The sequence below is a fragment of the Manis javanica genome, chromosome 12 (genome assembly GCF_040802235.1).
Source record: "Manis javanica isolate MJ-LG chromosome 12, MJ_LKY, whole genome shotgun sequence".
NCBI lineage: Eukaryota > Metazoa > Chordata > Mammalia > Pholidota > Manidae > Manis > Manis javanica.
Window position 1 is genome coordinate 60578907 of NC_133167.1, and position 26008 is coordinate 60604914.

The following is a 26008-nucleotide window of genomic DNA, read 5'->3' on the forward strand; positions in this document are numbered from 1 at the left end:
CTGGGCTAAGTGTCCCAGGATGTTTCTGTCCAGCTGTGGAGTCCCTGTCCCTTTAAGACTTTCAAAAAGCACTTGCTTTTCTTTGTCCCAGGGGCACTGGCTGTGGGGATCTACTTGCAGGTTTTACTGTCCTGTTTCCCTAGTATCCAGCACCCCACGCATGCACTGTGTCTGCGCTCTGGTCCAGATGACTGGGGCTGGGTGTTTAGCAGTCCTGGGCTCCCTCTCCCTCCCTGCTCCAACTCCTCTCCTCCCGCCTGGAGCTGGGGTGAGGGGCGCTCGGGACCCACCAGGCTGGGGCTTGTATCTTACCCCCTTCGCGAGGCACTGGGTTCTTGCAGGTGTGGATGTGGTCTGGATGTTGTCCTGTGTCTTCTGGTCTCTCTTTTAGGAATAGTTGTATTTGTTGTATTTTCAAAAATATATATGGTTTTGGGAGGAGATTTCCACCCCTCTACTCACACCGCCATCCTGGTTCTCTCCCCATGATCTAATTTTTATCAGCATGAATTCCAAATAGTTGAGAATAAATACTCAAAAGTGTCAGATCCAAAACTCTAGGGAAAATCTACCTGTTGTCTTTCATGTAGGTCCTAGTTAGATCTTGGAATCAATAGGGATGTATGTAGCCCAGACAGCTGCATTTTCTTCAAAAATTTCACAGGCAACTGTATTTTACATCAGACTTGAGAAGGATTGTTGTAGGTAGGGAGCAGTCTTTCGGTGATTCTATGAGCTGCTCAGATCTGTATTTTTTCAATAGATCACTAGTTAAAACATATGGGATGGATTTGAGGTGGGGCAATATTGGTGTTGAAGAGGACTTTGGAGTGCCATTATAATGGTCCACATGAACATTGATGAGTGTCTAAACTCAGGCCATGGGAGCTGGAAATGGAGATTGCACTCAGAGGTGGAGAGGCTGAATCAATATATATTTAAAAGGCAAAATCAGCCTTACTTAGTGACTAAATGTGGAGGATGGACCAAAAAAACGAGTCTAAAATAATTCAGATTTCTACCTTGGGTGTCTGATTGGTGAAGATTTTAACTGAATACATTCTAACCCCAATTCTCTGACACCAACTGAGTGTTGTACAGTTCAGTTCTGACACTAACTATCCAGAGGCAGAGCATACTCCACTGGTTAAAGTCTCAGTCACATAAGACTGCTTCACTCAGACACCAGCCACAGGTGGAGTCCCCAGGTGACCTACACTTCTGTTGGATTTGACTACAAACCCAGAAGTTCAAAAACTCCCCTTCCTGTTCAATAATTTGCTAAAATAACTCAAAGAACTCACTGAAAGCGTGATACTTAATAATGACCATTCTGTTACAAGGGACAAATGAACAGCCATATGAAGAGGGGCACAGACACCTGCAGGGTCTGCTTACAGGAGCCAGAGCCCCCATGGAGTTGGGGTGCACCACCTCCTGGAACATCAAGATGTTCATCAGTCAAGAAGCTCTCCCCAGGCCCCTCATGTCAGGGTTTCCCAGGTTTCTGGGGTTTCCTTATGTAAGTATGAGTGGTTAAAATGGTTGGCTGCTCAACCTTCAGCCTCCCTTGGGATGCGGTGGGTGGTTCTGAAGGTTCCAGGTGCTCTAATCACTTGTGTGGTCTCCCTGGTACGTCCAGCCCAACTCTTGAAACTACCCAAGGGTCCCCCATGGCTCACCTTGTTAGCATAAATTCAAGGAGTGGTTGAAAGTGGCTGGTAATGCATAACAAAAGATGCTCCCAACACAGGAAATTTCAAGAGTTTTGAAGCTCTGTGTAAGGAACTAGGGCAAAGACCAAATATTTTTTTTTATTGTATCACACCATGGAATAATAAAGTAAAACAAGTTTTTAGAGAAAGATAACTAGTTTCATTTGAAAGATGGCAAGCTTAAGGATTACATCCAGTAGGCAGCCGGGTGGGCAAGATAGAAACTCAAGGGAGAGGTCATGATTGGAGGTGTACACTCAGGAAGGATTGTTTGGTGAAATGGTCCTATGAATACTCCAAAACTATATGAAATATAGTGAAAAAAAAAGACATCAAGTTAAAGGTACATCTAACAGAATCCATGATGAGGCTAGACAAGCTTGTATTCTGCTATTCCTTACAACATGAATGTATATTTTATGCTCACAACCAGCCAGAAAACTTTTTCTATAAAGTGGCAAGTATTAAATACCTTAGGTTTTGTAGGACATACAGTCTCTGTCACACCTGCTTAACTCTGCTGTCATAATGCCAAAGTAGCCATAGAAAATAACTAATCAAATAAGCATGGCTATGTTTTAATAAAGCTTCACTAATACACACTGAAATTCAAATCTCTTCAATTTTCATGTGTCACAAAATTTTCTGCCTCTGATTTTTTCAACCATTAAAAAACGCAAAAACCAAGTGTCTGTTAGACAGTATTAACTTATTCACATTGTCACCACTACATATATCTACTCTTTCTCCTCAAGATCAGAATATTCTCTTATGAATGTTATAGTGGAATTTCTTTCCCATTTTGGCTATATTTTAAAGCTATTGCTTCTTTTTAAGATCTATAGTTTTTCATTTAAGTACTGAATGTTACCTGTAGCTTTCTATAAAATTTGTGGATTGTAAGTACTATTTTCTTACCTAAAACTCATATTATTATCTTTTTTAAAAACCCAGAGTGTCTTTTCTTCACCTTGTGCATAAAGCTCTTTTGTTCTTTTATCTCAATAAAACTTTCAGGCAGTTTTGCCCACTTGTCCTTCCCTTTCAGGGTTCGTTAACTGCTCTTGAGGTGCTGAAAGCGTTTTCCTTCTATCTTACTTCCCTGGTACTCAGGCACCAAGTAGAAGCTCTGTCACCTTCTCCTCTTCCACTTCAATCAGAACGGTGGGCGTGCTCGCTCTGAGTTGCTCCACTCCTTTGGCGTGGGTGAGAGCTAATTTTTTGCTTTTATCCAGAACTGCACCATAGGAAACTTGATCTTTTTTATTGCAACCCCAGCTCCTTTTCTACTTTCAGGGGTCCCCAGGTGAGCACCTTGCTCCAAATGCCAACAAAAATCCTGCTCAACCTCCTAATTAGATGGAAAGCACACCACCATCTAACAGTCAAAGAAAATGTATATGATTAGGATCCATCACATTGATCAAAATGACTTTACTTGTCTCAGATAAACTCACAAACTTCATCTTTGAGGAATTTAAAGACATTTTTAAAGAGGCGTTTGTCTCTTAGAATCTATTCCCTGTTGACAGTTTGTCTACAAGTATACTGCGGTAATAGTGTTTCCTTGATTAATAGAACATCTCTTCAGTACTACAATTAGAGAATTGGAGGAGAAACAAATCCTACATTTCCTCTTTTGTTTTGTTTGTTGAGACATTTATCCCATTCTGATAATTAATAATTGGTGTATAAGTTGCAAATCTTAAAACAGGGAAAAAAGGGGGGGCTTCAAATTAAACATGGCAGAATTACAACATTCATTTGTCTCCTCTTACTCTCCAAACTGCCTTCAAATGACAACAAAGAAGTGAAAATAAAGACAGAGAGGACAAAAGAAGAGAGAAAAATGGAAGAAAGATTTCAACAAGTGTTTTTGGAAGATGGAAACTGGGTTGGAGAGCTGGTGACCTGCTGAGCAGACTTGAGGAAATGATCGGGCAAGAGTGAGTGCCGCAGTTACCTGGAAGTGGCGACCCCACACACACACCCCAGCCCCACCCACCGGGGTGCTTCCAGGTTCATCTGGAAGAAACTGAACCAAACAGGGGCAGACCAGAGTGAGGCTGGAGCTCAAAGAGAGGGAAAAGTAAAAATCCAGGAAGGGAACTCAGACCCCGAGTGCTTGTCCTATGCCCGGAGGCCAGCAGCCAAGACTCTCAAACAGGAGATGGAGGAGCTGTCTCATAAAGAAACTGAATAGCCTCAGAGAAAAGGCCTCAGAGTCTGACATTTAGGAATCTTGCAGTAGAAAGGCTGGCTTAAAGCCCCACGGCCCTGTGGTGACTCCCACTGTTCAACAAGCTGGCGCCTCCAGTGCGTGATCCCCCAAACAGATTTTCCCAACTGTTGTTCAGGGCTTCAGTCTCTAATATAAATAGATCAGCAGACACTTGAGGAAATTCTCCAGCATGCAGGATAGAGACCAAAATAAGCAAACAGAGAGAAGAAGCGAGACAATACAGGGAGCAGAGGAGCAGAAAGAACCCTAAGCAACCAACTTCTGATCGAGATCATGCATTCATAAAATAGATCTAAGATATTATGAGAAAAATAATAGAGTACAAGAAAGACCTTTAGGAAATTTAAAACATGAGGTCTGGAATTTAAAATTTTAGCAGAAGGTTTGTTCTATAAAATTAACTTCTAGAAACTTGAATAAAAAATACAGATATGGAGGAGAGCAGAGGAATGATTTTTAAAATTAAAATTACAGAATCTATCTCTAATCTCTTATGTGTGATTAATAAAGTTCCTAAAAACAGAGAACAGAGAAAATGGACAGAACAAAATTATCAAAGAAATGATAAATGAAAAATCTCCAGTAAAGGCAAGAGTATCCAGACCAAAAGGAAGTACCACGTGCTTAGCACAATGAATGAAAGAAAAGCACAAGGGCCAAAGCCACACTGTTGTAAAATATCAGGACACTGGGGATTCAAAGATGTCCCTAAAAGCTTCCAACCAGAAAAATTCAAGTCATATACAAAGATATGGGAATCAAATGACACCACCTTCTAACTCTGAGGGACAGTGATTTTCAAACTAGAATTCTGTGTTTGCCAAAATGTCAGTCAAGTAGAGAGGACAGTGTATTTGTCTGGTTGGGCGCCATACCAGAATACCATAGAGTGGGCGACTTAAACAACAGAAGTGAATTGTCTGACAGCTCTGAAGATTGGAAGTCCAAGATCAAGGTCCAGCAGGACTGGTGTCTGGTGACAGCTCTCCCCTTAGGTTGCAGACTGTCGCCATCTCACTGTGGGCGCATATGATCTCTCCTGCATGCGGAGGAAGGGGGACAAGTGAGACCTCTGGTGTTTCTTCTTAGAAAGACCTTAGTCCTACTGGCTCAGGGCTCTACCCTTATGACCTTACTAACCTTGATTTCTTCCTTACTCGAATTACATCTACACTGAGATGTGGGGCTTCAAAATATGAATGTGATGGGGGGACTCATACATTCAGTCCATAAAAGAGAGCAGAGACCATTTTCAAATGTGCAGAGTCAAAACGATTACTCTATTACTGTTACTCATCCTACCTTAAAAAGGATGTGTTGCAGAAAATGAGAAAGAGGCTTGGGATCCAGAAAATAGGAACCTGCTACTGGGGATGTCCCAGGACAACTGATGTGCACCAAGTTAAAGAATATAGTTCATCTTAGCCCAGGAAGAAGGGCTGTAGGGAAATTCGGGGTCTATTAACTCTATTACAAACAAAAAAGCTACCTTAAAAAGGAAATATAAATGTAGTATGTAACTTGGCCCAGCAGTGATAATCTGCATATAGTCATTATAATGGAAACACTGATTTTTGATTTAACCAAAAACTGTGGTACAGACATCTATTGGCAGCGAGGGCTGAGAGGGGTGCTATGTGTGAATGGCTGCAGTGGTGCAATAGTGCGAGATCCTTAATCACCGCTCAAGAAATCAAAGATAATGTTTCTTCTAGTATTATTTTATTTTACACGTATTTATGTGCATGTGTTGGACACTTTTCTAAGGATTAATTCATATGAGATTGGGACTATTGTTATCCTTATCTCATAGAATGGGAAACTGAGACACAGAGAATTAAGTAGTTTGCCCAAGGTCACACAGCTAGTTTGTTCAGAGTCAGGATTCTAAAAATGCAATCTGGTTCAAGAGTGCTACATGCTTATCATTAAAATAAATAAAGATATAGCAGTATAAGCACATTAGTTAGAAATATGGGGGTAAATTCTGGAAGAAATAGTTAACAGAGTTAAAAGAGACCTGGCTGTGCATGGCCCTTCTGCTCCTTCAGCCCCATCTTTCCCCTGCCCAGTCCTATACCCTAAGCTCTAGGTGTGATCACATACTTAGGGTTCCCTGTCCTCCCTTAGACCTCTGTCTCTGTCTGGTCTCTTGCAGTTCTCTTGATCTGAAATTATCTGATAAGCAACACAGTTGGCCTACGGACCTTTCTAGACTGCAGGTTGGCCATTTACACTGGCTTCCTTACCTCTCTGGACCCTAATTATAATGAAATTGTATGTTTTTATGCCCCCCAATTATGGTGAGGCTCTCAGAGCCAAGGACTGTTTCATTTATCATTATGCCCTGGAGCCTAGCACACTGTTAAACCCATAGTAGGCCCTCAATAAATGTTTAGTCTTGTATTTTTCCCTTCCTGTACATGGAATCTTGGATATCCTCCTATTGTGTGGTCCAGGCAAACTTCCCAGAAGCTGCATCCAGCTGGAGAGCCAGTCATAACTTACTTTTGCCAGCTTGTGTAAGTTCATTCTGTAGTGGTCAGCTTAAAAACTGCCCCAGGAGACAAGTCTCAAAGTCCATCCAAAGAAAGATTCTGTTTCCACTGGTAGCACAAGGAGACATGAGTGGGAGGCGGTCGTGGCTCTCTTTCAGGTCTACTCAAGTGTCAGGGATCATAATATGACCTCTAAGGTTTCAAAGGATCTCAGAATTCACCTGGTCCAACTTATGACATAATTAGTGCAGCACAGAGACTATGGGTGACTTCTATCTCCCCATCTTAGGTGTCCAACTTCACACTTAATTTTTCTTCCTCAAACTCTTACAGAAACCACAATGTCAACATGTCCAAAATCTAATTCTTGATTTCCCCAGCAGGGTACTTCTCTTACACTGTTTGCTGTCTCAGTGAATGGCATTGCCGTGCATTCAGCCACAGACAGCAAGAAACTAGCACCAGCCTAGACTGAATCTCATTATCTTTTGCCAGGATCACTGCAGTGACATTTTAACTGGCCTCCTATGTGCACTGAACCACATTCCACACAGAAATTTCCTTCAAAAGGCAGAGCTGAACACATTTGACATCCCACGTTAAAATCTTTCAGTGGCTTTCAATACTCCTGAATAAAGACGAGACTCTTTAACAAGGCCCAGAAGGTTTTGCATGATCTGGCCAGTCATGTGTCTCTAGCTTCATCTTACACCATGGTTTCCTTCAGTCTTTGCTCAGCCAGGTTATCTTCCTCTTAGTCCCCCTTACTGCTAACCTTCTAGTAAACAGTGGGTTTTCCATAAAGAATTCTTGAATATATGCTTTCACACAGATATGGGCTCAAAACCAGAAATGTCTTTGAACGCATGAACCTTCCCAAATCTCAGTGTCCTCATCTATATAATGCAGATAAAAATAACACTGACACGCAGGGTCTTGTTAGGATTCAACAAGATAATGACAATGAAGAACTTATCATAGTGCCTGGCACAAAATGGGAACTTGGGAAATTTTAGCTATGTAATATTCTGCAGAATGCCATCCAAAAATATTCTGATTTCCATTAGTAACTGGTCATGCAAGTCATTTATTAATTAATCTGAACCTTTTAAAACTCTGTTAACATTTAAGTCTGTGCAAATTCTTGGAGATAATGAATTTTATGACTTTATTATGCTCAGTGCAAAATAGTTGAATAATGCCAAAGGTGTGTTGGAGCTGATTTGTCCCTGTTCACAAAAGCCAATAAAATTTTAAGGAATTCTGTGAGCGAGTTATTAAACATGGTTTTTATTAAAAATTAAATTGTATAAACTTACTATCAAAAGAATTATATTTTAAAAAGTGGTAATAAAGTTAATAAATACTCAAAATGCATCACTGCCTAATTATTTTACTATTATCTATGCTCTTGAAGTTATTTATGACTGTTGTATCTAAATAGTAAAAATACTATATAATGATGCTCTACTGCACACTGGGAGTGTTTGCACCATGGAAATCAGGAACCGCTGTAAAAGGCTGCCCCTGAAAGCTAGTTTTGAAACATTTACTAGCACATCAGTGTGTAATGCCCAATTATGTAGCCATCAGACACAGATGAACTCAACATAAATGACAGTGATCTCTTAGCAAAGTCAATAGCTTCATGACATCCTTTAAGTAAAGATCATTTCCTTTACTTTTTTCATGAATCCACTAGGTCCCTCCTCAGAGTACACTGACTGTAAGTTTACATACAATTGTTGTTAGGTTTGGCAATCACATTTGTTAGTCTATAGAAACAAATGAGGAAGGCTCGTTGCTATAAGGGAGACATGACAGCTAAGATCCTGACAGCGAACAGTTTGATGACAAAGGAGGACAAATAAAAGCAATAGAAATCTAGAGAGGAAGAAATAAAGCTCAGCAGTGGGATGTCATTGGTACAGAAGAGCCCCGGAGAGAGTCACTGTAATAGAGTGTAGAACAAGAGTTAATGCCCTTAGAGGTGAAAAAGAACACCCAAGAAAAGGTTTGCTGTCTTCCATAGACTAATTTAGAAAACAGAATAGTGTGGGATGTACATTTTAAATATCTAAAAATACATTTCAACAAATAGAATTTGTTGAATATCCACATGCAAAAGAGTGAATTTGGATCCTTACCTTACAGCATATACAAAAATTAACTCAAAATAATCAAAGACCTAAACATAAGAACAAAAAATACAAAACTTTTAGGAGAAAACAGGGGAAAGAGTCATGACAGTGGGTCTGGAAACAGCTTCTTGACTGTGACACCAAAACACAGGTAACAATGACAAAACAATGGATAAGTTGGACTTCATCAAAAATCAAACCTTTTATGTATCAAAGGATAGTATCAAGAAAGTGAAAAGGCAACCCAAGGAATGGGAAAAAATACCTGCAAACTACAGATCTGATAAGGGACTAATACCTGGAATATATCATGAGCTCCTACAACTCAACAACAAAAATAAGAGACCCAATTTAAAAATGGGCAAAGGACTTGAACAGACATTTCTCCGAAGAAGATACACAAATGGCCAATAAGTACATGAAAATATGCTGAAATTAGTAATTGTGAGAGAAACACAAATCAAAACCACAATGAGATATCACTTCAAATTCATTATAATGGCTGTTATAGATATTAAAAACAAAAACAGGAGAAAAAAAAGTCTTGGCAATGATGTGGAGAAACTGGAACCTTTCTGCACTACTGGTGAGAATGTAAAATGCAGCCACTATGGAAAACAGTGTGGCAGTTTTTCAAAAAATCAAACATAGAACTATCATATGACCCAGCAATTTCAGTTCTGGGTATATGTCCAAAATTATGGAAAGCATGGACTCAGACAGTTATGCACCCACATTCATAGCAGTATTCTTCACAATAGTCAAAAAGTGAACACAACCCAAATGTCTTCAGGCAGGTGATGGATAAGCAAAATATAGTATATATGTGCAATAAGATATTATTCAGCTTTAAAGAGGATTGAAATTCTGATACATGCTGCAACATGAATGAGCCCTGAAAACATGCTAAACAGAATAAGGTAGACACAAAAGGACAAATATTTTTTGATTCTGGTTACATAAAGTACATAGAAGAGTTAAATCCCTAGAGATAGGAGAATGGCAGTTACCAGGGGCTGAGAGCAAATGGGAAATAGGGAGCAATTAAACAATAACAGGGTTCAGAGTTTCAGTTTAGAATGATGAAAAAGTTCTGGAGAGGGATGATGGTCACAGTTGCAAAACAATGTAAATATACCTAATGCCACTGAATTGTACCCTTGGTACAAAATGGTAAATATTATGTTATGTCCTTCTTGCCACAACAAAAAGTGCTTACAAAGTATAAGAACGTCAAAAAATGGTTAACTTTATTAAAAATGTGCAACTTAAATTGGACAAGCTCCAGGTCTCCAGAATAATATCTTATATGAAATATCTCAGTCTCTAGAAGGAACAATACATGAGATGTGAGATTTATGTAGATGGCAGCATGAGTAGTGTGGTGGAAATCTCCTCCCAAAACCACATATATTTTGAAAATACAGCAAATTTAACTAGTCCTAAAAGAGTGACAAGAAGTAACAGTACACCAGCCAGTCCACATCTGGGAGAAGTCAATATCTCACAGAAAAAGGTAAAGTAAAAAGCCACAACCTGGCAGGACCTGAGCACTCCCCCCACCCCAGCTCTCCAGCAGGAGGAAAAGAATCAGAACAGAGAGGAAGTGGAAGCCCAGGACTAGATACCCAGCCCTAGAAATCCACCCTGGGAGCATGGACCCACATTGCATGGTGCTCTGGAGGTTAGAGGGGCTGAAAAGCAAGGTCTGATACTAAGACTGCAAACGGGTTCCCACAACCAGCTGCCCTGGGACAAAAGAAAAGCAGGTGCTTTAAAAGACTACAATCAGAAGGCTGCTAAAGGGGCAAGAGTTTAGGAAAAGGAGACAAAATCATCCTGGCACACTCAGCCCAGCAGCTGGGAACTTTCAGGAGCTTCAGGCGCCCTATCCCCCTGGTTGGTAATGCAGCCCTGAGGCCCCTCATTGTGATAAGCAGCCTGCCACTCCTTCCTCTGCCACGGCCCCCTCTCCCCCACACCTGCATGCAAACCACCTGTCCCACATTGCTGCAGACCAGCCAGAGGCAGCCCTGCCTACAGCAACTACACAGCTTAACGTAGAGTCTTCACCCTGCTCATGGCTAGCTGGCCCAGACCCAGAGGTTGCTCCCTGTGCAAGGTTAACTGGCACAGATGGCAGAGACAGGGGCTGAGACTGGGAGCCAAGAAGGGGCTTTGTTATTATGGTAGAACCCGTGCCACTCACCTGCGACACCTGCCATCACCCTAGGCCATCCTGAGGGCCACCCTGCCCATGGCAGTTTAGGGGATTAACTCAGAGGCCACTCCCTGCATGCACTTAACTGGCACAAACAGCAGAGACAGGCACAGCAACTGGCAAGCAGGAAGGGACTTTGTCCTCACAGCTGATGCCGGCATCACTCACCTGCAACCATTCCCATTGCTTCAGGACTATAGAAAGGCAGAAGAAGATACTTCAATCCAAAATCCTCAAACACAAGAGAGAGGGCTTGGTGAGACTGAAATCACCAATCTTCCTGGAAAAGAATTCAAAATAAAAGTCATAAGCATGTTATGGAACTACAGAAGAATATTCAAGAGCTAAGGGATAAATTCAGGAGGTAGATAACTGAAATGACACAAACAATTGAAGGATTTAAAAGCAGATTAGATGAGATAGAGGAGACAGTAAATGGAATAGAAATCAGAGAACAGGAATACAGAGAAGCTGAGGCAGAGAGAAAAAAGGACTTTTAGGAATGAAAGAAAATTAAGAGAATTGTGTGATCAATCCAAACAGAACAATATTCGCATTATAGGGGTACCAGAAGAAGAGAGAGAGAAAGGGATAGAAAGTGTTTTTGAAGAAATAATTGCTGAAAACTTCCCCAATCTGGGGAAGGAAATAGTCTCTCAAGCCAAAGAAGTCCACAGATCTCCCAACACAAGGGACCCAAGGAAGACAACACCAAGACAAATAATAATTAAAATGGCAAAGATCAAGGACAAGGACAAAGTATTAAAGGCAGTCAGAGAGAGAAAAAACATCACCTACAAAGGAAAACCTATCAGGCTACCATCAGACTTCTCAGCAGAAACCTTACAGGCCAGAAGAGAGTGGAATGATATATTCAATGCAATGAAACAGAAGGGCCTTCAAACAAGAGTACTCTACCCAGCAAGATTATCATTTAAAGTTGAAGGAGGGATTAAACAATTCCTGGATGAGCAAAAATTGAGGGAATTTATCTCCCACAAACCAACTCCATAGTGTATTCTAAAAGGACTGCTCTAGATAGAAGTGTGCCTAAGAATAAATAGCTGTCACCAGAGAAAAAACCACAGCAAAGGAAGTAGACCAACTAAATCTAACTGGAAAATTAAATGAGGTACCCACAAAGTCAGTCAAGGGATATACAAAGAGTACAGAATGTGACACCTAAAATATAAAGAGTGGAGGAGGAATAAAAAGAATGGAGAGAAAAAAGAATCATCAGACTCTGTTTATAATAGCATAATAAGTGAGTTAAGATAGACTGCTAGATAGTAAAGAAGCTGCCTTTGAACCTTTGGTAACCACAAATCCAAACCTGCATTGGCAATAAGTACATACCTATCGATAATCACCCTAAATGTAAATGGAATGAATGAAACAATCAGAAGACACAGAGTTACAGAATGGATAAAAAAGCAAGACCCATCTTTATGCTGCCTACAAAAGACTCACTTCAAACCCAAAGACATACACAGACTAAAAGTGAAGGGATGGAAAAAGATATTTCATGCAAACAATAGGGAGAAAAAAGCAAGAGTTGCAGTACTTGTATCAGACAAAATAGAATTCAAAACAAAGAAAGTAGAAGAGACAAAAAAGGAGATTTTATAATGATAAAGGGGTCAGTACAACAGGAGGATATAACCATTATAAATATCTGTGCACAGAGCACCTACATGTGTAAAACAAATACTAACAAAATTAAAGGAGGAAATAGAATACAATACATTCATTTTAGGAGACTTCAACACACCACTCACTCCAAAGGACAGATCAACATGGCAGAAAATAAGTAACAACATGTTAGAACAGATGGACCTAACAGACATCTACAGAACACTATACCCAAAAGCAGCAGGACACACATTCTTCTCAAATGCACAGAGAACATTTTCAAGAACAGACCACATACTAGGCCACAAAAAGAGCTTTAGCAAATTCAAAAGACTGAAATTGTACAAATCAACTTCTCAGATTATAAAGTATGAAACTAGAAATAAAGTGTACAAAGAAAACAAAAAGGCTCACAAACACATGGAAGCTTAACAACATGCTCCTAAATAATCAATGGATCAATAACCAAATTAAAACAGAGATCAAGCAATATATGGAGACAAATGAAAACAACAGCACAATGCACCAAATTCTGTGGGACACAGTGAAGGCAGTTTCAAGAGGCAAGTATGTAGCAATCCAGGCCTATTTAAAGAAGGAAGAGCAATCCCAAATGAATAGTCTAAATTCACAATTATTGAAACGGGAAAAAGAAGAGCAAATGAGGCCCAAAGTCAGCAGAAGGAGGGACCATAATAAAGATCAGAGAAGAAATAAAATTGAGAAGAATAAAACAATAGAAAAAAATCACTGCAACAAAGAGCTGGTCCTTTGAAAAAAATAAACTAAATAAACAAACCCCTAGCCAGACTTATCCAGAAAAAAAGAGATTCTATACACATAAACAGAATCAGAAATGAGAAAGGAAAAATCACTATGGACACAACAGAAATACGAAGAATTATTAGAGAAAACTATGAAAAATTATATGCTAACAAGCTGGATAACCTATAAGAAATGGACAACTTTCTAGAAAAATACAACCTTCCAAGACTGACCCAGGAAGAAACAGAAAATCTAAACAGACCAATTAGCAGCAATGAAATTCAACTAGTAATCAAAAACAACCCAAGAACAAAACTCCCAGACCAGATGGCTTCACTACTGAATTTTGTCAGACATTTAGAGAAGAAATAATATCCATTCTCCTTAAAGTTTTCCAAAAAGTAGAAGAGGAAAGAATACTTCCAAAGTCATTCTATGAAGCCAGCATCACTCTAATACCAAAACCAGGCAAAGATACCACAAAAACTAGAGATCAATATCCCTGATGAAATTAGATGTAAAAATACTTAACAAAATATTAGCCAACCAAATTCAAAAATACATCAAGAAGATCATACACCATAATCAAGTGGGATTCATCACAGGGATGCAAGGATGGTACAACATTTGAAAATCCATCAACATCATCCACTATATCAATAAAAAGAAGTACCAAAATCACATGATCATCTCCATAGATGCTGAAAAAGCATTTGACAAAATTCAACATCCACTCACAATAAAGATGCTCAACAAAATGGGTATAGAGGGCAAGTACCACAACATAATAAAGACCATATACAACAAACACAGTCAACATAATACTTAACAGCTAAAAGCTGAAAGCTTTTTCTCTAAGATTGGAAACAAGACAAGGATGCCCACTCTCCCCGCTTTTATTCAACATAGTACTGGAGGTCCTAGCCACAGCAATCAGACAACACAAAGAAATAAAAGTCATCCAGATTGGTAAGGAAGAAGTTAAACTGCCACTGTTTGCAGATGACATAATATTGTACACAAAAATCCCTAAAGAATCCACTCTCAAAGTACTAGAACTAATATCTGAATTCATCAAAGTTGCAGGATACAAAATTAATACAAAGAAATCTGTTGCATTCCTATACATTAATGATGACCTAGCAGAAAGAGAAATCAGGAAAACAATTCCATTCACAATTGCATCAAAAAGAATAAAATACCTAGGACTAAATCTAACCAAAGAAGTGAAAGACCTATACCATGAAAACTACAAGACACTGATGAGAGAAATTAAAGAGGATACCAATAAATGGAAACATGGACAGGATGAATTAATATTGTCAAAATGGCCATCCTGCCTAAAGCAATCTACAGGTTCAATGCAATCCTTATCAAAACACCATCAGCACTCTCCAATGAACTAGAGCAAATAGTTCTAAAATTCATATGGAACCACAAAAGACCCCAAATAGCCAAAGCAATCCTGAGAAGGAAGAATAAAGCAGGGGGTTTACGTTCCCCAACTTCAAGCTCTACTACAAAGCCACAGTAATCAAGACAATTTGGTACTGGCACAAGAACAGACCCACAGACCAGTGGAACAGACTGGAGAGCTGTATTGATAATCAGTTTATTAATTACTGTGTATAGGCTTAAATGCTAATTTGGGCTGGATATGCAAGACACACCACCACAAGCCACAGCTGTTTAGTATACTTCCACTTTATTAAAAGAGGAGGAGGAGATAAGGGAAAAAGAGGGAGACACAGAGAAGTTTCAGGAAAATCAGTCTATTATACTACTAGGACCTCATCATCAGCACTGGAGAACAAATCATCACGGGCAAGTCTCAGAGGAGGACGATAAGGTGGCAGTACCCCAAGAACGATCGAGGGAAGGCTGCTCTTGGTTTCTCTAAGCTGATAATTATGCTAGTTTTTACAAAAGAGGCTCAGTGCCAATAGGCACATGCATGAGTCATGTACGGACCCGGATCTGGCCAGGAGCCGGGGCTGCGTTCACGACTCGCTGTTATAGAAACATCCCAGGCATGTTTCTCAAGGAAGTTATCCCAGGCACATAGCCCAAGGACAAGTATCTCTGGCACACAGCCCAGGGTTGTTGTTCCCTTCTCCCTGAGGAGTGCCCAGCTCCTCCGGGAAAGGGGTGCATACCTTGAGCCTGATAAACTCATACGACCCCGAGCAGGCCTTAACATTCTATACTTCATTACAAAAGCCCTGGTATAAACCCAACCATATATGGTCAATTAATATATGATACAGGAGCCATGGATATACAATGGGGAAATGACAGCCTCTTCAACAGCTGGTCTTGGCAAAACCAGACAATTACATGTGAGAGAATGAAACTGGATTACTGTTTAACTCCATACACAAAAGTAAACTAGAAATGGATCAAAGATCTGAATATAAGTTGTGAAACCATAAAACTCTCAGAAGAAAATATAGGCAAAAATCTCTTGAATATTAACATGAGCAACTTTTTCATGAACATATCTCCCCAGGCAAGGGAAACAAAAGCAAAAATGAACAAGTAGGACAAATCAAACTAAAAAGCTTCTCTATAGCAGAGGATACCATCAGTAGAACAAAAAGGCATCCTAAAGTATGGGAAAATATATTCATAAACAACATATCCAATAAGGGGTTGACATCCAAATTATATAAAGAGCTCACGTACCTCAACAACCAAAAAGCAATAACCTGTTTAAAAAATGAGCAAAGGATCTGAACAGACACTTCTCCAAAGAAGAAATTCAGATGGCTAACAGGCACATGAAAAGATGCTCCACATTGTTACTTATCAGAGAAATGTAAATTAAAACCACAGGGAGATATCACCTCACACCAGTAAGAATGGCCAAAATCCAAAAGACAAACAGCAACAAATGCTAGTGAGGATGTGGAGAAAGGGGAACCCTCCTACACTGCTGGTGGGAATGTAAATTAGTTCAACCATTGTGGAAAGCAGTATGGAGGTTCCTCAAAAAACTAAAATAGAAATATCATTTGACTGAAGAATTTCACTCCTAGGAATTTACCCTAAGAATGCAGCACCTCAGTTTGAAAAAGACATGCACCCCTATGTTTATCGCAGCACTATTTACAATAGCCAAGACATGAAAGCAACCTAAGTTTCCATCAGTAGATGAACAGATAAAGAAAATGTGGTACATATACACAATGGAATATTATTCAGCCATAAGAAGAAAACAAATCCTATCATTTGCAACAACATGGATGGAGCTAGAGGGTATTATGCTCAATGAAATAAACCAGGTGGAGAAAGCCAAGTACCAAATGGTTTCACTCATCTGCGGAGTATAAGAACAAAGCAAAAACTGAAGGAACAGAACAGCAGCAGACTCACAGAACCCAAGAATGGACTAACAGTTACCAAAGGGAAAGGGACTGGGGAGGATGGATGGGAAGGGAGGGATAATGGGGAAAAAGGGGCATTACGATTAGCATAACTAATGTGGGGGTGAGGGCACAGGGAAGGTTGTACAACAAGGAGAAGACAAGTAGTGATTCTATAGCATCTTACTACACTGACGGACAGTGACTGTAATGTGGTTTGTGGTGGGGGCTTGATGATGGGGGGAGTCTAGTAACCATAATGTTGCTCATGTGATTGTATATCAATGATACCTTAATATATATAAATAAATAAATACATTGGTACACATCAGCAATGGCATCCTCTATGGCTATAATTTAAAGATATGGTTAATATAAAGATTAATAGAGTAATTGTGTTTGTGGAGGGACAGAAAGCAGAACTGGACTGGAGGATGGACAGCAGGTTGCTTTTCTTGGGAAAGGTAAGAAAGAGAAAATAAAAGAAAGGAAAGTGTCCTTAATAATAACATAAGGTGTAAACTGCAGTATGACAGGAGAGAAAAAGCAGGCATGGGAAGGGTCAAATACTTCTGGCTTTCGCAGTTTTTGCTGGCAGGTGTCTTTGTGGAAGGGTCGCCCGATGCCTTCCTGCACACGCCCCTCTGCCCATGCCATTTCCCTTTCCTTGGGCACTGTGAGCCTAGCTCTAGGCTCATTGCCTCTGACAAGACAGAAAAGGATATTGTGGGAGATTCTTCTTAGTTTTTGTACTTCAGTAGCCTGTATACTGAAGAGAACACAAAAAGATCAAGGTTTTCACCACAATGTGTAAGAGTTTAAAGAGAGTAATCATTTTCACCCCATTTCCTACCCCTAACAACATGGAAGTCAGAAATGATTTTCCCGGGCTGTGGTGAGGGAGCAAAGGTGGAGGAAAGGGAAGCTTTGGGAGCATAGGTAGTTTGTGCTCAAGAGGGGAAATGCTACAGGAGCCCCATGGGCAAGTGTCGGGCAAGCAGGCTCTTCTATAATTTTGCGGAGATTTTAGCTTGGGCAGGAGAACCTCTAGACAGAATAAATGCCTGAGATTAAATATCTGTCACTTCAGTAGAATAGTGATGTAAACCAGAAATTAGGTTACAGAAAAATCAAGAAAGCTACATTTTTTTCCACATACCAGTCTGTGTACTGAGATTTGCACCCACTACATAGTTTGGGGGAGTTCAAGGAAATATGAAAATGGCCAAGAAAGCATGGAAAGTGTAAATAGTGGGGCAGGTGGAAACTCTAAAATTCAGTGAGCAAGAAGTAGAAACATCCACAAAGGAGATACAGGCCTCCAAAAGTATGGGCGTGAAGGGGGTGACCAGTAAACAGTAATCGCCTGGAAAACAAGGGCCTGCACATCGTCAGAAGGCCTGCAATCTAGTTGTGCCAAGCCATCAACAATGCTGTCACTCTCATGGCCTTATTGTGTGATCTCTGACCCACACTAGTTAAAGATCAATCCAGTCTTCTCTGCCAGGAAATCCACATCCACCAGTTCCCATTTTGAGTTCCCCGGTTTGGGTGACATAAAGGCACCTGCCAAACCTTTCAGGTCATGCTTGACTTGCCTCACATGTAAGTGCCTTTTACACCAGGCCCACGATGATCCTTGTTACCTGTGTGTCTGTGGCTTCAGCACAATCTCACCTCTTTCACACTCCTTCATAGCCGTGATGCGGTGACCTTACCTCCTCCTTTCAACCTGTCTTCAGGATTGGGAGCAATACATGCTGTTCGGCTTTTATTCAAATGATGGATAGCTTTGGAAACTCTTATCTGGGCAGGTTTGCTGTCTCCATTTGATACTCCAAACTGACCTTCAGACTAAGAATCTTAAAAAATGTCCATATTTTAAGGAAAGATGGATGATCCTCTCTGTTTCAAATAAGAAGGAAAATCTTTTGATCAGAATGGGAGCAAAGAGGGAATTTAGTTCTGTTTTGTTTTAGAGAGTCCTTGAAGAGCTTTTAATAGATTGTCTTTTTTTCCTTTAATTATATTTATGCCCCAAACTCACTAAAGACCTGGTTGGGAGGAGAGGGGGTGGATAGTAGCATCCCAGGTCTTAGACTAGAGCTATAAACAGAACTTTTAAATGTCCTCCTGAAAATTTCTTAGCAGTTTATTTCCTGCCTTTTCTTCCAGGCTCAGGAAATACTGAGATATCATGAAAGAGCTGAGATTTCATCTAGATGCTCAAATTAGACCCCACACTGAAATTTTTAAAGCTTTCCTCATGGTGGTTGCTTATTCCTATAGATCCTCATGAGCTTTGTGTCTGAGCTTTCAGCCTGAGGGAGAGAAGAGATGCCATCAATTCCACCCAGAAATGGTATTCTTTTACCCATCTTCTTCAGGAGGCTTGGGATTGTGCTTGGAGTTAGTTGCTCCCTCATCTCACATTATGGTTCAGTCTCAAGCCTCTTTCAAAATCTGTCCTGTTGATTTAAACTGTAAAACATTCATCAAAGACCTCAGATATGCAAAGTCTAGAGCTAGCTAGAAGTAGAGGACAACAACTACCAAAAAAGCAGCAGTAGTGGTAGATTTTTTTGACCCTGTGACTTTGACATCAAGAAATTTGCCAAGAATAAGATAGAAGATAAGCATGAAAATAGTGATAATGTGATATTATCATCAAAGAGAAAAGAATGAATACCTGTATGAATTTTGAAATAGATAAAACAGAGTTTTCAACTAAAGTGCTTTTAGAAAATGATTCATGGTACAGTGGGATTTCAGTTTAGTGAACCTGGAAGAATGGGTAAAATTTCAAGTGTAGATACAGAGTTGACAGGACAGTTTGTTGGTTTAGAAAATAAAGACTAGCAGTCTAATTCAGAAGAACTAGGCATTAGTATCAGTTTTCAACACTGATTTATAATGTTTCCCTTTCATACCGAAATAAAAGAATAGGTATGCTCTTGAAAATCTGTAAAGCAAACTTCTGCACAGTACTTTGAATGCTATTTTTCTCTCAGTGGCTTATATAGTCAAATCAGAAATGTACTTCAGGACTGCAGGGAGTGGGGAGGTAGGAAGGTGAAATCTGATAATTTAATAAATATTTTTAAAGACTTTAAAATTTTAATACAAATGTTATTCAAGAGCTGTGAGAGATTACAAAGCCGAGTAAGGCAGAATCTCTGTTTTAAGATGCATGCAAATTAGCAAAGTTGTCCACGAAAACCATATCTGCTCCTTCCCTTGGGGATGGCTGCACTGAGGGTCTGGAATGACAAAAGCTTGCAAACGATTCAGAAAAGGAACGGTTAGAGTTATTGGAGGAGATAGTATAGCACCATGAAAGAGAAAGAAAACAAGTTTTTGGGTAGAGGAGGGGGAACTATGTTAACGTCTATGATTAGGTTAGGGAGGAAACTGTGAAGCAAAGACCTGCTCTTGGGCTTTAGGCTTAGGACATCTCTATGACCCTCCAGAATGCAAGAGAGATGATTATACATCAAAAGGATGTCAGAAATGAGAAAACTGAGGTAGCTCATGCAAGCTGCCCTATGAAGAAGTCCACAGTGAAGAAAGTGGGAACTGAAGAAGCAGACATCCAGGGTTGCTGAGAGCTGGGGATGGGTTTGAATGGGAGGACAAGCAAAGCCAGGAATGGACACAGAGTGACATGGGCTGTGGCCACCCCCACATAGGGTGAGCCGTGGCAGGCCTGAACCTATTTCACTGGCAGACTTTATGTTGCTTTCTTCCTGCCTGGTTTGTGCACTTAAGGAATTGTTTTTTATGGAAAAACAATATACAGACTGAATAAACAAATGGAAAAGCAGCTGAAGACTGTCCCTGGGTAGAACCATATCTTCGTAGTTCTAGGGTCTACTAAGGCCAGTGACTCTGGAAAATGTCATCTGGAACAGCCTCTTTTGAAAAACTAAAAAAATAAATCATCCTCTAATGGTTTTCAAAAAACCCAAATAATTTCAATGTTACTAATTAAACAAGTTAAACAACTTCAATGGTAGAAACTTACTTCTTCAAGATACATTTCCATCTTCTCCACCCTCTCTTGCATACCTTGGAGATTCTGGTCTTTCTTCCCCAGAGAATCACAGCTCTAAAGCAATAGCTCCCAAAATGTTCAGTAAGATAGCCTCGTCTGAATTATCTGGTGAGATTTTTAAAACACAGATGACTTAGTAGTCTGGATGGGTCTGAAACTGTCCCAGATGAATAATACTATTTAAAGTGGATAAATCCAGAAATAAAGGCACACACTGTGGTGGTGTAGACAAATATGCTGAAATATTGAAATGCTTCAGTGCTAGTTGCTAAATGGCCACATCCACAAACCTCTCTTCCCCATCATAGTGGGTTCAATGGTGGTTCCAAAAAGACGCGTCCACACACTAACTCCTGGAACTTGTAACCTCATGTGAGAAAGGGATCTTTTCAGATATAATTAAATTAGGAATCTTGAAATGCTAGCATCTTGGATTATCCAGGTGGGCCCTAAATCCAATGACACATGTTAGCTGCAGAGCAGAAGCCCATGCAAAGACAGCAGCAGAGAAAGAAGTTATAAGAGTTATACAGCTGCAAGCCAAGGAATGCCTGGAGTCACTGGATGGTAGTAGGGACAAGGATGAATTCTCCTCTAGAGCCTTCAGAGGAAGTGAGGCCTTGCCAACACCTGGGTTTCAGACTTCTGGTCTCTAGAATGGTGAAACAACGCTTTTCTATTGTATTAAGCTATCAAGGTTTTGACAATTTTTTACAGCAGGGACAGGAAACTAATATATCCCTACCTATCTCTCCATAGCCCCTGCAAATAAAAGTTAATGCCTGGCACAGTAAACATTTCCAGGAAATTGTTCCAGCACTGTGGACAGGCAACAATTCTAATGGTTTACTGGCTATGCCTTACCAGTGGTTAAATATTTTGAAGAACACCATGGATAAAAGTATAAACATATTAGCAAATGTTATGGAGGTGAACACCAGGACAATAAATAACAGAACTAGTTTAAAAAGTGATCAGGAGATGAGGCCAGGCAGAAGAGAAACTTATCTTTTCATTTTGTTATCTTCTGTTCTATTTGAAATTTTATTTTCTATGTGAATAAATTATTTTTTAAATCACTAAGAAAAAAGAAAAATACCAGGTAATTCTGATAAACAAGCATGTTTGAGAATGCACTTTTGAACAGCTAAAAGATTCACAAGAGAGGAAACATAAGGTGGTTCCGAGAGTTTCTGATCTAGAAAATTCTGAGGGTCAAAGAAAAAGGGCAAGTATTTGAGTAACCAGAGGTTACCTGGTTCTTAGCTTCACTGCATTTGAAACCTCTGTCACTCCTGAGGTAGCTGTATTTTAGCCAGGCCTGAAGTCTATGTTGGCAGCACCATTCATCCATGAGTGTAGACACTACTTTGCATATCATTATGTACACCACTGCTTGCCTGACTCCTGAGATATTTATGATGAGGAGTGATTATCACATATATAAAATCACACTAATGTTTTATATGAAAAGAAAATCACACCAGAAAAGAGAAAAGTCCATGGCACCTTAATAACAGCTCCCATTACAGTCAGTAAGATCTGCCAAGAGTTCTGGTTGCAAAACATTAGTTTTATAATAGCAATAAAGTCTAGAAATGGAAAAATATGAGCTTGTTTACTCCTGGAAGATTTTATTATTCATGCAAACTATTAGTGAAATTCAGAGGCTATGATATACATTGCAAAACCCCCTATAAGCCCCAAGAAGAGAGACTGAATAGAAAAGATTTTGCAAAAATCTAAGGATTTTAATCCTAAATTAAAAAGCCAGGCTCCATACCTGGTACAAAGGTGAAACCCAGTCAGAATCTTTGTGATCTGGCATAAATGGATGGAGAGAAGGTTTATTCTAAAGCCTGTATTGTTCCCACCAACAGAAATTTCCAGGTTGTAGGGGAACTGCTACTTAAACCCAAGTCTAACAAGCTGTCCTGGACCTACTAAATCATTTGCTTCTGGAGAGTCCTTGATCTCTATTGCCTGCACTGAAGCTGTAGGTCCTGCCAAGCAGCATGTTCATTGCTCTTTTTTAGGGTCTTCATTGCATCTTCTCCACTGGTCTGCACTCATGACAAGGGTGACAGCTCTCCTCCACTTTCACTCTTAGCCTGGTTCCTTGTTGGTTCCCTGACCCTCTCTAATCTACCTGTGGCTGTTTATTGAGAAGCTACATGTATGTAGTATGAATGACACAGGTCCATTTTCCTTTTCCCTTAACATAATCTGCTTAGAACTCCCCTAAATACATTGTCCAGATCCTAATTATAGATTTTTCTTCCTGCATAGCAGTTAGTTCAAAAATAGCAGTGATGCCCTAATTCTGTCAGTAACAGTCATTGCAACATTCTACAGGCAGACACCAAAGGATCTTCACAGTCAGACTAAAGTGTTTCCCAAAGACTGTATGATGGCAAGTGAGTTTTTTGTCTGTCTTCCCTCACTTTCCACTCACCAAGTGTTGATTTTTTCCTTTCTTCCCTTGCACCACTAGGACCCCAGGATTTCCAGCTCTGTTATTTGGCTGTCCTTGACCCTTTGCAGCTGGGACTGATTGGCCTTAATCACCAGTCTCTTCTGATTGGTTTAGGGGTGAGCGTGGGATACCCGTTGGTGATACAGAAGGAAGCTCTGACAGGGGAGAAAAGGCTAAAGCTTTCTCCTACTGGGTAAGAGCTACCATGCATCTAACTCGACTTCTTGCTGCAGGCCATCCTACAACAAGGAGAGGTGGCGTTAAAGGAAGCTGCTGCAGTGCAAGGTGGAGCAGACGGGGAAAGAGAGCTGGAGGACACTGGGAGCGCAGATGAGCTTCCGGATTATTTAGCATATAAAGCTCTCTATACCTCTGGATTTTTGTGCTAATAAATTCCTTTTAATAGTTTCAGCCAATTTGAATTTCTCTTATCTACAAATACAAGCTAACTGATTCAGTGACCAACACAAAATTAAGTGTCATCCTGTAGATATTTAGCTACTTTCAACACAAATCCCTAGGTTTCATCTCCAACAGTGAGACTGAAATGCTGGGGCCACCCTTAAATGGCTCTAATTAATATAGACTTTAAAACACTTTCAGGATGTGGGGAAGTTGGGGTTCCTATGGCCAGGATCCTCACTGAACTTAGGCCACATGATGATGTAACTGGCCTGTTGCTAGGCTACCGCTTCCACACCCATAGGCAATAAGCTATTATTTCATTATATAGAGAGCTCGGCCCAGTGCTCTGGGTGGAGGCAGAGACGCTAGTGCTTGACCTACTGCCAGGAGAACAAGCCGGGTAATAAATCATTTCACCCCAAAAACATTTTACTGTCATTTTCTTTGGTCATATTGAATCCATAGTGAACTTGCCGGGGGCTGAAACCCATTGGCAAGACAATCAGCGAATTCAGTAGAGTTCATTGTTAACCAAGGAAAAAGACAGGTTGCCCTTATGGGACAGGTGCGCTAGTGGGCTGCCCCTGTGAATGGGGAGACAGTTGATTGTCCCCCAATGGATATGTGGTCTGAGGTGGCTTGCCTCCTAGAGGACTGGGCCCCCCCCCATGACTGGAGGCAAGTGGAGGTGACACCTGAGGCAGTAGGGGTGGCCCTTGGTATAGTAAGTATATCTTTTGACAGACAGAGTGCCTGTGAGGCAGTGGGGACTGCAGGTTGGCTGCTTCTCACAGTATTAAAAAACTCTACAGAAGAGAAGGACACGCTCCTGAAAAAGACCCAAGAAATGGTGGCACGAGAACATGAGCTGCAAACTTCTGTGGATTCCCTGAAGAAGAAAATGGCATTAATGTGAGGAGGCAGCACGAGAAACCTGGCAGCAAGGTGCCATTGAAGAGGTAAAAGATTCTTATAGAACAAGATGGCAGTGCTGCCAGGTGCTCTGAAGGAGGAAAAGGCCATCCAGGAAAAAGACAAACTCCTGAGGGAAGCACAGGCGGAGGTGGCACGAGAACACCAGCTGTGAAGCATTGAGGTGAAGGTAGGAGAGCTGCTGAAGACTGAGCTGGCATTGCTGCGAGGCACAGTAGAAAGGCAAAGGTTGTAGCAGAGGAGGCACTCGGGGGAGGGGAGAGAAAGGTGCCATCAGCCCCAGAAATGGAGGAGCTGGGGAAAGATGAAGGGGTGATTCTGGGGGCACTGACCCCTCCTCTACTGAAAGCATGTCCAGTGGTGGTAAAGAAAATACCCAGCAGCCGAGGGTTCCCCAAGGAGAGGAGCAACCCCCTCCCCAGGTCATGGAGCACTCTATGCTCTGCCCCTATACTCAGGCTGAGCTGGTAGATTTGGGCTCCCAGTTTAGGAAGCCCTCTGAGTCAATATCAGCTTGGCTCCTGTGTCTGTGGGATTTATGGGTGGATGGAATTGTTCTGTTGGGATTAGAGATGGGAAAGCTGGCTTCCCTGATGGTGCAGTCTGCCTTGAGGCAGCGGTTACAAAGTGCACATCAGACCCCAGGGAGTCACCCCCTCCTCGATTGGCTTATGGCTGCACTTTGTGCTGTATGGCCCAATCCGGGTGATCTGCCATCCTCTCCTGTTAGATGGCAGACATATGCTGAGCTCCAACAGGTGTTATAGGAGCTAAGCATAAGAAATTCTATCTATAATCCAGAGAGTCATGACCCAGATGAAGAGACTTTCACTACTGGGATGATAAATATTGTGCTTCAAATGTCTCCACATCCCTCTTTGGGTCTCTAGTGGCCATTCTTTCCCCTCACTTAAGGCAGCCCATAAGTGAGGTGACACATACAGTAGCTGAATTAGGAGAGGCTGAAGCAATGAGAACACAGAAAGAAATAAGGTCTGCTACTCACAAGAAGAATTTAAAGGGCCCCATGAAGGTTACAAGAACCCAGATGTGGGTTGATTTGATACAGGCAGGAGCAGATGGAAGGAAATTAGATGGGAAGTCAAATAGGATCTTACTGGAGCTATGGCAACAACTGAAACCAGAGTAGCAGTTTCAGCCATTAAGACCAAAGAGGCAGAGGTCAGTCAGAGCCACGAGTCCAGCCTGTGTGTTCACAAGACTTCCTGCTGGAGAGCGAGCCAACCTCACTCAAGCCCATACAGGAAGATGATTAGGGAACAGGGCTTAACTAAGGGGAAGGTCATGGTATCTGCCCTGAGGGACCAGGGGGGTACCAGAGGCCACATGTTGAAATAGCTATACACTGGTCCCCAGCAAACATACAACATGTCCTGGCTATGGTGGACACAGGGGCTAAATGTTCACTGATTCATGGTGCCCTGAGCAGTTCCCTAGAACCCCCATTGCCAGAGAAGAATACAGGAGTAAGGCTATCAGAGTGAAACAAGCCCATATCCCTTTGGGAAGAGGGCATCTACCCCAAAAAGAGTATACTGTG

At 40.9% G+C, this 26008-nt stretch overlaps 1 long non-coding RNA gene across 2 annotated transcripts in view; it reads left to right on the forward strand.

Annotated features, from left to right (window-relative positions):
* LOC140844765 (uncharacterized) overlaps positions 1-23481 on the forward strand; it is a 50077-nt gene extending 26596 nt beyond the window's left edge. Inside the window, exons 3-4 of one of the 2 annotated variants that reach the window (XR_012123254.1) lie at positions 1344-1522; positions 23343-23481. This is a non-coding gene — a long non-coding RNA (uncharacterized lncRNA). The remainder of the gene's footprint in view (positions 1-1343; positions 1523-23342) is intronic. The other variant, XR_012123255.1, reaches the window with a different exon arrangement.
* Positions 23482-26008: the final 2527 nt, after the last annotated feature.